Below are 12,420 nucleotides of genomic sequence, written 5' to 3' on the forward strand. Positions count from 1 at the left end.
ATGAACAGCAGCTTCACGTGTTAAAGTCTGACATTTTGTTAACCCATCTATCCAACCTGACCTTCTCTCCCTCTGCAGACAATGAAAGCTACAATAAAGAAGGGTAATTATTGAATGTTAAAACACTGAACGGCTAATGCTGAAAAAATGCTGACCATAAATGGTATCAAAAATGGGGTTCGATATCATTAAAAATCTTAAGGATTAAAACTTTAAAGTTATTCTTGTAAAAGCATGAAAGCAATAAGTGCAGCTTAATGGGATAAAGACAACTCATAGACAACACAGACGTTAAAACACCGCTTGGACGTGCAATTAAAAAAATGAAAGCATGACGGAAACCACACTTGCATGTGGAAAATACATGCTAATACCCTCCCATCACACACACACACACACACACACACAGAGTGGGTCAGCAGATTAAAGTAGACTAGGCTCATGCTGAGGTAAGGGAAATAGTTTTACTGTTAAGTGGCCGCCGATGGAAACTGAGCCGAGCTCAATTAGCACCAATGTGTAGCTCTATTATAGCAGACGCCTTTGAACATGCAAACATGTCACAATACCATTAAAACGGTGAAGAAATAGGCACAGATGCGAAAAAGATTAGGGGTTTAAGGGTTAAAGTTTGTGAGCGATCACACAGATACACATAAAACAGGCTTAAATCCTGCAACAGGCAGAGAAAACAAGCGGTAAACTCGGTTAAAATGGATTTATTTTATGAAATCTAATAATCGCGGCAATAAAAACATATTGGAATAATGTTTTTGGCCGTTTCCTCTCTGACGTCAAGGACCCCCCTTTTTTTTTTTTTTTTTCCTGCTCGCATTTACAGAGGTGAGTTTCACGAAGCAGTGTGTGTTTAGCATTAAGTCAAGAATGCAAAAAGAAAGAATGAAAGAAAAGAGTCCAAATTACATTCAAATAAAAGGATTTAGCGCAACAGGATGTTACATCATGAAGCTGGCCTGCATCCCGGTCGTTTGATTGGTCGTTTATCATCCTGAGCCGCTATGAATCCAAACATTTAGTCTATACCGATTTAACTTTTATTACACCGCTATAAGCCCCGGCTTTAGGAATTACATATAAACTGAACATTTAATTAAAAGAAATACAACGCTGAAGGACGGAAGGAAAGGAAAGAAAGACCTATAAAATTAGCGAGGAGTATGGTGAGAGGGGCTTAGAGCAGGGAAGTAAAACCAAAAAATAAAAAAAAAGAATAAAAAGGAGAGCATGAGTTATTCCACTTTAATAAGAAATAAAGCCATGAAAATGAAGGAAACGGAGTCGGTTGAGGAGAAAGGGAGCGAGTGAAGAAAAAAAAAGGAGGAATAAAGAAATGAAGTAAATGGATTTAGAAAACTTTTTGGCTGGAAAGTGTTTTCCACAAGTCCACATTCTGCAGACTTCTAATGTTTCAGGATAAGGTAGGAGATGATACACACACACACCCACACACACATATACACAAAGCAGGGAAGCTAACCACATCATGAGTGGATGAAAATATTAAGCCGAGGCTCGTCTCTCCTTGTTGGCACCGACTCTCCCCAGACAGAAACCACTTAGAGAGTTATAGACCCCCCGAACCTGGACGCACAAAAGCTACAATCTCACTACGATCGTGCTCACTGGGTATTAACTCACATGTAAAATACACGCAGACAGGTTCAGTACGATAGGAGAAACCTCCTTCACTAAAACAGACACGGTGGTCCTGGGGCTGCTGGCATCGAGTGGTATCAATAAAGGTTGTGACATTGAAGAGTCTGGAAAGGTTTAATAATGTGTGAGGTATAAAAAAAAGGTAAATGAGGGGAATATTGAAGGCAGGGTGGCCCAACGTCTGCAGAGACCCAGAACGCCCTCACAAAATCTTGTGAAAAAAGGAGGAAATACCGTGCACGAGATGCTAGAGGAACGGGTTTGTTTGGTTTAGGGATCACATGTAGAACAGACAGAAAGGTAACTCAAAGTTGAAGAGTTTGGATATATTTCTCAGCCATGAGATATTTGGTCCCAGTTTTTTTTTGCATATTTGTTATTTATCTGGATATCTAAAAAAATATGATAAAGTCCCCCTTCACTCAAAAATGTTTTTCTTCTTGTTCCTTCACTTGGATGTTTTTCTCCCTCGTCTCCGTGCAGAATGATGTATGTTCACTTTGTTTTCACATTCATCTGCTGAAAGTGGAAAAGTTTTTCTCGGTGCCCTCCCTAAATCTGAGTTAAAAGGCGTGAGCGTGATTTGTGACTTCACAACTAGTTTGCAGCCAATCGTGGGTTCAGTATACAACTTAGACGAGTGTGATGTGGAAGCTTCTGAGATGAAAAATGTTTGCATATTAGTATATTTAGGATGAGGGAGAAGGAGGAGATGCAATTATAAGAATTTTTAATGAGCTAATTGAACTTTTTTTGAACTATAAACCTTAAAAGACACAAATTATACGTCTTAAAACAAGTCTGGAGGCGATCTTTCAACAATTTCAATTGAATTTGATGAAAAGTTTGTATGAGTGGTAAACGTTCTAAGATATTATCCTTAAAAGTTCAATCATGGTTGATTTGTCAACACCTGTGGTTACTGGTGGTTACTGGTGCTGTAATAGTACACATCTATCAACCACTGTGGGCAGCAAACAGGTCTGGAGCAGCTACTCTGAAGTGCAACAAAAGAGCAACTTTTGTGTGTCTGTTTATGGCGCAACCAAAGAAACCGTGAGCTTAGAGGATTCAGGATGCTACGTTTAATATTTATAATCATTTTGATGAAGAAGACTGAAGAAGAACTCATGCTAAACACATGATAGGTGTTTTTAAAATTAAAGATCCCCTTCAGACATGTTTTAAGATATAAAATACTGAAATGTTTGTTTTTTTTACACAATTACCAATTAATTACCTGGTTAAAATCCTTAAAAATTACATCCAATCACTTTACATTCACTGTAAAGTTCATTCTCACCATGAGCTTAGAGGATTCAGGACGCCACGTTTAATATTTATAATCATTTTGATAAAGAAGACTGAAGAAGAACTCATGATAGGCCTTGACCAGAAAGTATAATTACCTGGGTAAAATCCTTAAGAATTACAAAATTTACACTGTAAAGTCTCAGTGTTTGAGTGCTGGAGGGCTTCAAGTTTCCACATCACACACGTGTGTGTATGTTGCATACTGGACCACGATTGGCTTCAAACTAGTTGTGATGTCACAGATCAGGCTCGTAGGTACACGTCTTAAACACTCCTCCTTCAGCAGATGGATGTGAAACTCTGCACATACATCAGTCTGCACAATGAAGCTCAAACATCCAAGAACAAGAAGAAAAACATATTTTTTTGAATTCCAGCAGTGAAAAAAGGGGAAACACTTGTAACTCTGATGCACTCCTCTTATTCTACATTACATATATCAATGTTTCTGCACATTTCAGACTCTCAAGAGGTGCCAAAAAAGTGAATCTATGGATTTTTTAAAGAAATACAGCATCTGAGTTATGAGTGTGTTTATTAATATGATGAAAAAAAATCATTTTTCTTTCATTGTACCTTTGAGGAATGTAGTCCAATGCCTTTTATGGTCTTGAATATGATTAAATTATTGAAATTTCTGTCTTGATTTGGCCTCTAGGACCCAGTTTTGACCTGAACTTGACTTGAACTTGTCTTGGAAGCGAGCTGAACTGGAATAAGGTGGTCTGGACTGCAGCTACGAGCTATTTATGACAAGTTAGCATTCCCTCAGATGTGTCACCAAAACAAACTCGGCTTTGCCAAACAGCACAAGTGGGCTTGTTAGGTATTTTAAAAGGACGTAACGATGATAAAGAGTTCAGCGACCGAACAGCGCTGCTCGCATACGAGACAATGAACAATGAGCTGCTCTAAAAAATACTGTGTGCACTTTAGATTTATAGAGCAATCATCACAGTACGAAACTAACTTTACTATCTATTGTTGCTCCAACAACACAGAGGGATATTGTGTAACTGTGACCACCAGAAAGCACTGGAAGTACACACTTTAAAACAAAAACACACACATACGGCGGGCACAGACACACCAGAAAGCACACACACACAAACATATTAGAAAGAAACAAAAAGTAAGAGTGTAAACTCTGCATGCACATAAACAAATACAGACGTTTTAAAAAATACACAAAAAGCTATTCAGGCACCATTGCGAGAAGGGACACACACATATTCAACATAACCTCGTTGTAGACAGTGGAGGGAGAAATATTCAGATCCTTTACTCAAGTAAAAGTACCAACACAGCAATTAAAAATACTCTATTACAAGTAAAAGTACTACATGAAAAATCCTGTAAGTATTATGAGCTTGATGTAGTTAAAGTATTGCAGTAAAAGTAGTGGTTTGTGGTCTGACTGATATATTATTATATATGACATCATTACATTATTAATAGTGAATCATCAGTGTTAGAGCAGCATGTTACTGTTGTAGCTGCTGGAGGTGGAGCTAGTTTCAACTACTTTATATACAGTTAGCTAGTTTAGTCCAGTGGTTCCCAACCTAGGGGTCGGGCCCCTCCAAAGGGTCAGCGGATAAATCTGAGGGGTCGTGAGATGGTTGATGGGAGAATCTTTGATTTTTGGTGAAATATTGGATCATTTGAACATTTATTGAAATGAAAGCATGTGAGAAGTTTAGAGGGAAAAATCACTATTTGGTGGAGCTGTTAACAACTCACAGACATGTGAAATGTGACCCCGACTACACACTGCTTTTTGTAAGACGTCAAAAGCCAAAAAGGTTGAAAATCACTGGTTTCATCTTTAACAATGTGTTGTATTTTAAAAGCTTGTTATATTATCCATTGTGTCAAATCTTCATCTGAAAAGTAACTAAAGCTGTCAAATAAATGTAGTGGAGTAGAAAGTACAATATTTCCCTCTGAAATGTAGTGGAGTGGAAGAATAAAGTAGCATCACATGGAAATACTCAAGTGAAGTACAAGTACCTCAAAATTGTGCTTAAGTAAATGTACTTAGTTACTTTCCACCGCTGGTTGTTGATGCAGAAAACAAAACACTTTTTGATATTCTAGCTTTGTCCTCCATCGCAAAAGGATCTCAACATCTCCAGCAAGCTGCCACATTAAAGCAATAACACACATACACACACACACACATACACACACTTCATTTCACTTCATCATTGTTTTTACTGTCAGCCTCAAAGGTCGTTAAGGGCTGCCTTTAACGAGCCAGCAAAATAAAAGCCCCCCCATCCTCCTTAACGAGACAAAATAAAAGTTCCTCTTTTAACAGCCTGAAATCTTATTAGCATTGATGCTAATTTGTAATCATAACGTTCCCACTGTTTCAGTAAAATCTCACCCTGCGTGTGTGTAAAGTGTGATAAAGGCCACACACTGCAACACACACACACACACACACACGCAGCAAAACACAACAACAGAAGTCAAACATTACCAGGCTGAACAAAGACAGGCATTGTTTTTTTTTTTTGGCGACTTTGAGGGGGGGGAAACTGTGAGACAGGACAAAGTTACAGCTCCCACACTGCACACACACACACACACACACACACACATACAGTAATGGTGTTGCTCACTCCTCATATGTTCAGAAAAACATGGGCGTTTTTTTTTTTTGGTTACCTTTTGTTTCCTTGACCTGTTTAACTTCCTGTCCCGCGCAGGAAATGGACGAGCAGTTTGAGTGTGTTTGTTAGATGTCAGGAGCCCCTCCTTGACATTTAGGGACCGTTTTTAAGTGTGTGTGTGTGTGTGTGTGTGTGTGGGTGACATCCTTCGAAGACGACCTTGAAGATGTGTGAGGGTGCCTGTGACTTCACACTTACTGTTCTTCACAATGTCCGAGCCGTTTCCTTTAAAAGTCCCTTCAGGATAAGTCTGGACGTCCCGTTCTTTACTCTCACGCTCCTCTTCCTCCTTCCAGCTCAGTCCCGCTCACTCGTAACTTTTTTTTTTTTTGTTGGTTGTTTGAACTCCCCGGCGAAGGTCAAGAGATCTAAAGCACAGTGTGTGGAGAACATTTTAGAGCAAGGTATCTTGGGAAAATTGAGGAATGTGTTGTGACATTTTACCTTTTTTTTATTTTTAGAATGAAATCCTTTGAAGCAGGTTTTGGGCAAAAATCAAAAATGTGCCCAGCAAACAAAACGCAATTCAGTAGAAATAGTCAAAACAGGAAAACTCTTGAGACGTATCATGTCGTTTTCAAAACATACAACAGGAAATACATCTATGAAGGTCGGATATATTTGCTATAAACTCTAAAGACACATGTTCAACTCTCAAGTCAGAGTTTGTGACCAATCTTTTACTTATTCTTGTGGTGGAAAACTGCCTTCCCGTGACGAATGTGCCGGTGAGAGTGCAAAGATAGCGTTATGCCAATAAGAGACAGTTCCCAGGGAGTTAGCAAGACGGCTAATATGTGATATAGCATTTTGGTTTTCTGTGTGAAATGATTAAAGGCTGCCAGGTCCATTTTTAGTGTGAGAAAAAGGTGGAAGATGCTGAGACAGTCATTTCTAAGATAAGTCATACTTGTATTATCACCAAAGCGTCAAGGTCACTTATGAACCTGAGAAATAACGACCAGATGGCTGAATTTAATTAAAAATGAGGTGGAGACTAGAAACTAAGCCCCAGAATAGGAGGGGTTATGAAAAGTATATAATATGAGGTTTTATGATGGTTTTTTCTTTTGTCTCGGTTTGCTCTGTATCTTTTTATATGCACAGTAAACCTGTTCACATTGAACTCTACCAGCTTCCAGTGTATTTTTTGAGTCTCTTTCTTATGAATTTTTGAGTTTTGTGATGAGTCGTGAGTAATCTGAAGAGTTATCTGAGGCCCATCTGAGGATTTTCCACGACAATCTAACCTAATATTTTGACCTGAATGCTTAAATATGTAACCCACACATATAAAGGAGAATTAGTTAACGTATGATTTTTACAACCTTTACATGATCAATAGAAACTGCAACAACATCAGCAGGTTTCTGCTACAGCCTGTATTTGACTTTGAATCGGCCTAAATTGATTATTTAACATTAAATCAGCCCAGTTCAAACCCTGCAGTTAGACCGTGTTTTGTCACTATTGTGCATCAAAACAGTAACTGCAAATAAATCTTCACATTATAATGCAGAACTGCATTCAAAAATCAGCTGGTTTAACAGAAGCAGAAGCTTGATACAGTCAGGTAAATGACTAACAAGTCAATATTGTCACAAAACCACAAACTTTACACATTTTTCCAAAAGAGAGAGAATAAAAACTTACATCTGACACAGAGATGTTTGCAGATGGAAGCACAAAACTTCTCTGAAGGGGAGGCAGAGGATTGACTTCCTGGTTTGAAGACACATGACTGGACATGTGTCATGTGACAGGGAAGTGATGAAAAATATTTGTTAGTTTAAATAGAATTATAATTCAAATCCTCAATGTAGCTGCTCCAGTGACTGAGTGACCAACTGTGGTTGTGGTAAAAAGATTAAAAAATCAAATAATAATAATAATAACATCTTTAAGAACAAAACCAGTGTGCATGTTTTTCTGTGTGGTGAAAATGAAAAACATGCTGTGATGCAGGGATCTGGAGTTAATCTCCGTTCATTCTGATGGGGATAATAACAAATCAGAACTTCCAAATAAATAAATGTGCTCACTTCAGCCGCTAAGAAATGTAACAGTGTGAGTGTAACCTCAGTTTTCTGGGGAATAACACTCAGAACCCTACAAATACATTTTTAACACATACCAACTTTTGAAACAGACTTTTGAATACTTTTGATGGATTTACAACAGATTATTGTATCACTTTACAGATTAAAGTGATATAAACAGCAGACTGATAAGGGATCAAACCTCAGAGTAATTATTGGATGGGTGATTTGTGAGGTGAAAAGATGTCAACCTTGCTAAATTTTCTCATAATAGTAATAATTTAAAGTTTGTTTACATAGCACTAGTCAAAATTAGCAGTTACAAAGTGCTATTCAAACAGGAAATCAAATAATGCAAGAGAAAACTGAAAAATTTAGATGAAATTTTGAGGATAAGGGAGCAATAAAACAATAAAACCATAAGAACAAACAAATAGATCAAATAGTAAAAACAAAGGGCAACATTAAATATGCACACATACATTACATTCCCATATATAAAAACATATACAGTACATGCATGTACAGAGATATACATGAGAAGTACTTTTATTGATCCCCATGGGCAAATTGATCCTCTGCATTTGATCCATCCTACATCACACTCGCTCAGTGTCTTGGTCAGTGACAGGAGTATTAACCTTAACATACAAGTCTTTGACGGTGGGAGGAAACCACACGTGTACATACATTCAGGTTCAGGTTTACTTTATTTGTACCTTTAGGTAGGTTTGGTTTGCAGTAGACGAGGCATCCTCCATCTTGACACACATTTTACAAACAACACAGACAATAGACAGACGAGATAAAAGTGCTCAAGGCTCCAAAAATCAAGACTTAAAAGAAAAAAATAACAACAAAAACCAATAACCACTAGAATAAATAAAGTAAAAAGCAGGTAAAAATAAATAAATAAATGTTGCTTCTATAGTATCTGTGCAATGTTGTTACGCTGATGGAACAAAGTTATTTTTATATTTTTTGGTACATACATACATATATTGTTAGCCAGATTAAATAAGATTACAATAACGTAGAAATACAGTAAAAGTGAGTTTTCAAGAGCGACTTAAAACCTGCATTAACTGATTTTTTGACCTTTTGGGGGCAGCAGAAACAAGCTTTGAACACAACACTGATATATCTTTACCTTTTAAGTTGATGTGTTGAACAATTGCTTATTTCCACATCCAGCAGCAACATTTACATTCATTTGGAGTCGTGTTTCTGTCCATCTGATTAATATAAGTCCAATATTCACTCTCTTTTAGCTCTGTTTTTACTCTCTACCAACTCCTGAGGGAAATATCTGGCTCTTAATCTGCTAAATGATCCACTATGTTCAAAAGCTAGCCTAAAGCTAACTGTGTCTGTTTGCCATTTGGTGCTGAGCAGGTAGTGAACAGAGATTTTTCTCTGGAAACAGCTGCCTGCTGCGGCCAAAAATGACGCTATGAGAGCACTGAGAGTGAACCAAAACAGTAAAGTTGCAGTCGGACCGCTAAACAATGAGCTGGAACTCGCTATAAAGCTCCATAAAGCCAAGGGGAGCTGCAGAGTCGCTGATTATTCTCAGTAGGTTTATCACTACAAGCCATGACGTCATGCATTGTTATAAAAAATATCGATTATAGCCGCTTTAAAGAAGATACTGATATTTTTAGACATTTAAAGTCACATATAACCACTGTTTCAACAGATATTTAATAACAATATTTCTATGTGGTGTAGCTCCTAAGTACATGTTGACATATAGTCACTGAAAAAGTTCAATTAGATGTCTTTTGACCTGCAAATCACCAATAAATTGGTGCTTACTGGGTTACAATCATGACTCATTTTTATCTTCAGTGACTTATTTTCTTACTCAGGGTCTCTTCAATACAGTACACGTCTACCATGGTGTCAAACCTCCGATCTTACCTTTTTTGACATTCTCTAACCATCACATCACTCTGCCAGCTGTTCAGATCATAAGAGTTTGAGATGAACCAATGGATGAGGTAAAGAGTAGATCGCCCTCTCCTACCTGAGCCCTGGAAGACGTCACAGCATGCAGCTACACGATGACTAAACACCCCAACAATTTGATGATTAGCATCTTGTTAAATTATACTGCTTTTTCCACTGAGCTGTTCAACTGCATTCCTCACCGCTAGTTAACGCAAAGACTAATGAGAGAGGCATGGTGTGTAAAATGAGTTTACAACCGCGTGTTGGTGGTGTACTGTACGGACAACAGAAAACAAAACAACAGCAAAGACACACTGATGCTGACAGTCACTCACTTACACAAAGAGAAATGGTCCATTTATTAAAAGGTATGCTGGACAGTCAGTCCACAATCATGCTAGAGGACACAATGGACTCTGATGCCACTTAACAGATTTTAGATTTACACAAAGTTTTATGATAGTTTATTAAGGATTGATGAATTAAGAGATCTTGATACATTATGACCCTGTTTACATTTGGTTTTAAAATGCGTCTTGGATCGGATCACAAGTGGACAGCACTAAATACAAGTGTAAACGATCACCAAGCATTGTGATCCAATTATTCAAACCACTTGCCGAGGTGGTCTGGGACACATTTGACCACATATCTTTTGTAGTGTAAACGCTAATGCATCCTGATGTGTCCCCAACAGGGACGGTTGGAATAGCCTGCACATGTATATTAGTTCTTGAAGCATTTTTGTTATCTTAGCTAGCCCGTACTTAACAAATCTGGCGCTTGTCTGGCAACAGTGTGGGGCACAGGAGAAGACTTTTTAACGGAAGTGTCACAGGCAGTAACGAAATCCGAACACAAGTGGTCAGCTGGACACCTTGGAGACGCATGATAGACACAGGTGTGAATGGCGATGTGTCTCGGTGGTCCACTTGTTCGGATCACCAAAACACATTTTAAAACCAAGTGTAAACAGCCTCTATCCATGGCTAAGCACGGTATTGGGGTACTGGGTATTGCAATATTGGGGTTCATTGGCTCTACCCACTGAAGTTCATTTCTATCAATGACAATATTGCTACCTCAGACAAACGTTTTAGTAATAAAGTTAGCTTGTAATGATTATGATTTAAACATTTTAATTCCACTATTGCACTCACAAGATCAGCTATATGCTACGCACCTTTACTTTCTGAGTAAAACAGTCATAAAAGATTATGCTGGAGTCTTAGCAGAAACCGGCGTAAGTGTCTTGAGATGCAGTTCCGCTGATGGCCACTAGATGCTGACTCTAAATTAAATAATGAAAAGTAATGGGAAATCCTCAATTCTTTTCTCTTTTAGGACAAAATCATCATTTTTTTTCAAATATAAATAAAAAAAGAAAAGGCCATGTGCTTACTCAGTTTCACATGCAAGAAGTCCAGGAAATCTTAAGGTTCTCTTGAAGATGAAAAAACTGATAACAGGGATGAATACGTTCAGTGCAAAAAGTGGAAAGACTGACAAAGACCCTGTTCGGTGTTTTAACCAGTATGCCCGAGTAAATAAGGCTTTTAATATGACTCCTCTGCTTGCCCTTCCTAAGAGTGCCTTAAAAATGTTTTCTTTCCTGTCACCTTAATATTTTTCCTCAAGAAGTTAAGCTCTGGTAAATGATTTTTCATCTTTTAAAGTGTCTCTTTGTGGTAAGATAAATAATTGTTCATTTAAATTTAACAAATAAGCCTTAAAAAGGCGACTAAATGGTGACGTGTTGGTTGGACTAACAGCTGTCTAAGCATTTCACATTCAGACTTGATGATTGACTCAGCTTGCTTGACTCAGCTAATATTCCCCAATTTGAAAGATCTTTCTCCAAAAACTAACAATGCATTCATGTGTTTCCCCTCCCTCCCAAGGAACCTGGAAGACATCTATCTTTTATATCTGTCATTTTATATCTTTATAAATCTGTCTTTATATCTGTCTTACCAAATATCACTGGCTGACTAAGCTGTTGCATCTTCTTTTAATATCGTTTGCAGCTGGATCTAATAATGGAATAAACTATTTTCCTAAAATTTCTTCCAAAATTCATGTAAACTCAAGTCAGAAGCCAAAAGGTGAACCTTAGCATTCTCTGACAGACGGCTTCATCAAGTCAAACCTGAGGCAGGGATTTGCACTCTGGATGGCCTCAGAGGTGTCAGTGCAAGCTGTTAACGCACATCTGTACACATGTGTGTATTTGTGTGTGTGCGCTGAGTGTTTGCAAGCTGATCTCATATGTCTGCGTATGTGTGTGTGAGAGTTTGTAAGCTGATATCACCGGTCTGAACTTTGGCAGTGTGAAGGATAGACTCACAGGTACAGATGGGGCTACTGCGGTTTTACTAGCTGCAAGTGTTTGATGTTATAGGCCTCCTTGCCGCTACACGAGTGTGTGTGTGTGTATGTGTGTTTGAGGTGATAATGAAACAACTCGAATCCTGTTTGCCAGCCTCTCCTCCCAGTCATTTTCCATCATGTCTGGCGAATATGGTGCACTTTGACCCCTCCATGTTCAAAGCTGCTCTAAACACACATACACACACACAGTTAGGCAAAGCACCTATGTATGTTGGCTGTAAACAAAACATTTCTTGAATAAAACATGTTTATTTCATCAGTGAGTCTGATTAACATAGCAGTGAGATGAGGCAACAGGATGAGGAGAAGGAAGAAAAAAAGAAGTTAGGAGGAGGGAGGGAAAGGCTGATGATGGAGAGGTGGAT

General features: G+C 38.2%; 1 long non-coding RNA gene across 1 annotated transcript in view; it reads right to left on the bottom strand.

Annotated features, from left to right (window-relative positions):
• LOC121889150 overlaps positions 1-7,408 on the bottom strand; it is a 53,347-nt gene extending 45,939 nt beyond the window's left edge. Inside the window, exons 1-2 of the long non-coding RNA XR_006093449.1 lie at positions 7,326-7,408; positions 5,871-6,040 (exon numbers count right to left, since the gene is read on the bottom strand). This is a non-coding gene — a long non-coding RNA (uncharacterized LOC121889150). The remainder of the gene's footprint in view (positions 1-5,870; positions 6,041-7,325) is intronic.
• Positions 7,409-12,420: the final 5,012 nt, after the last annotated feature.

This window comes from Thunnus maccoyii, chromosome 22 (genome assembly GCF_910596095.1).
Source record: "Thunnus maccoyii chromosome 22, fThuMac1.1, whole genome shotgun sequence".
Taxonomy (NCBI): Eukaryota; Metazoa; Chordata; class Actinopteri; order Scombriformes; family Scombridae; genus Thunnus; species Thunnus maccoyii.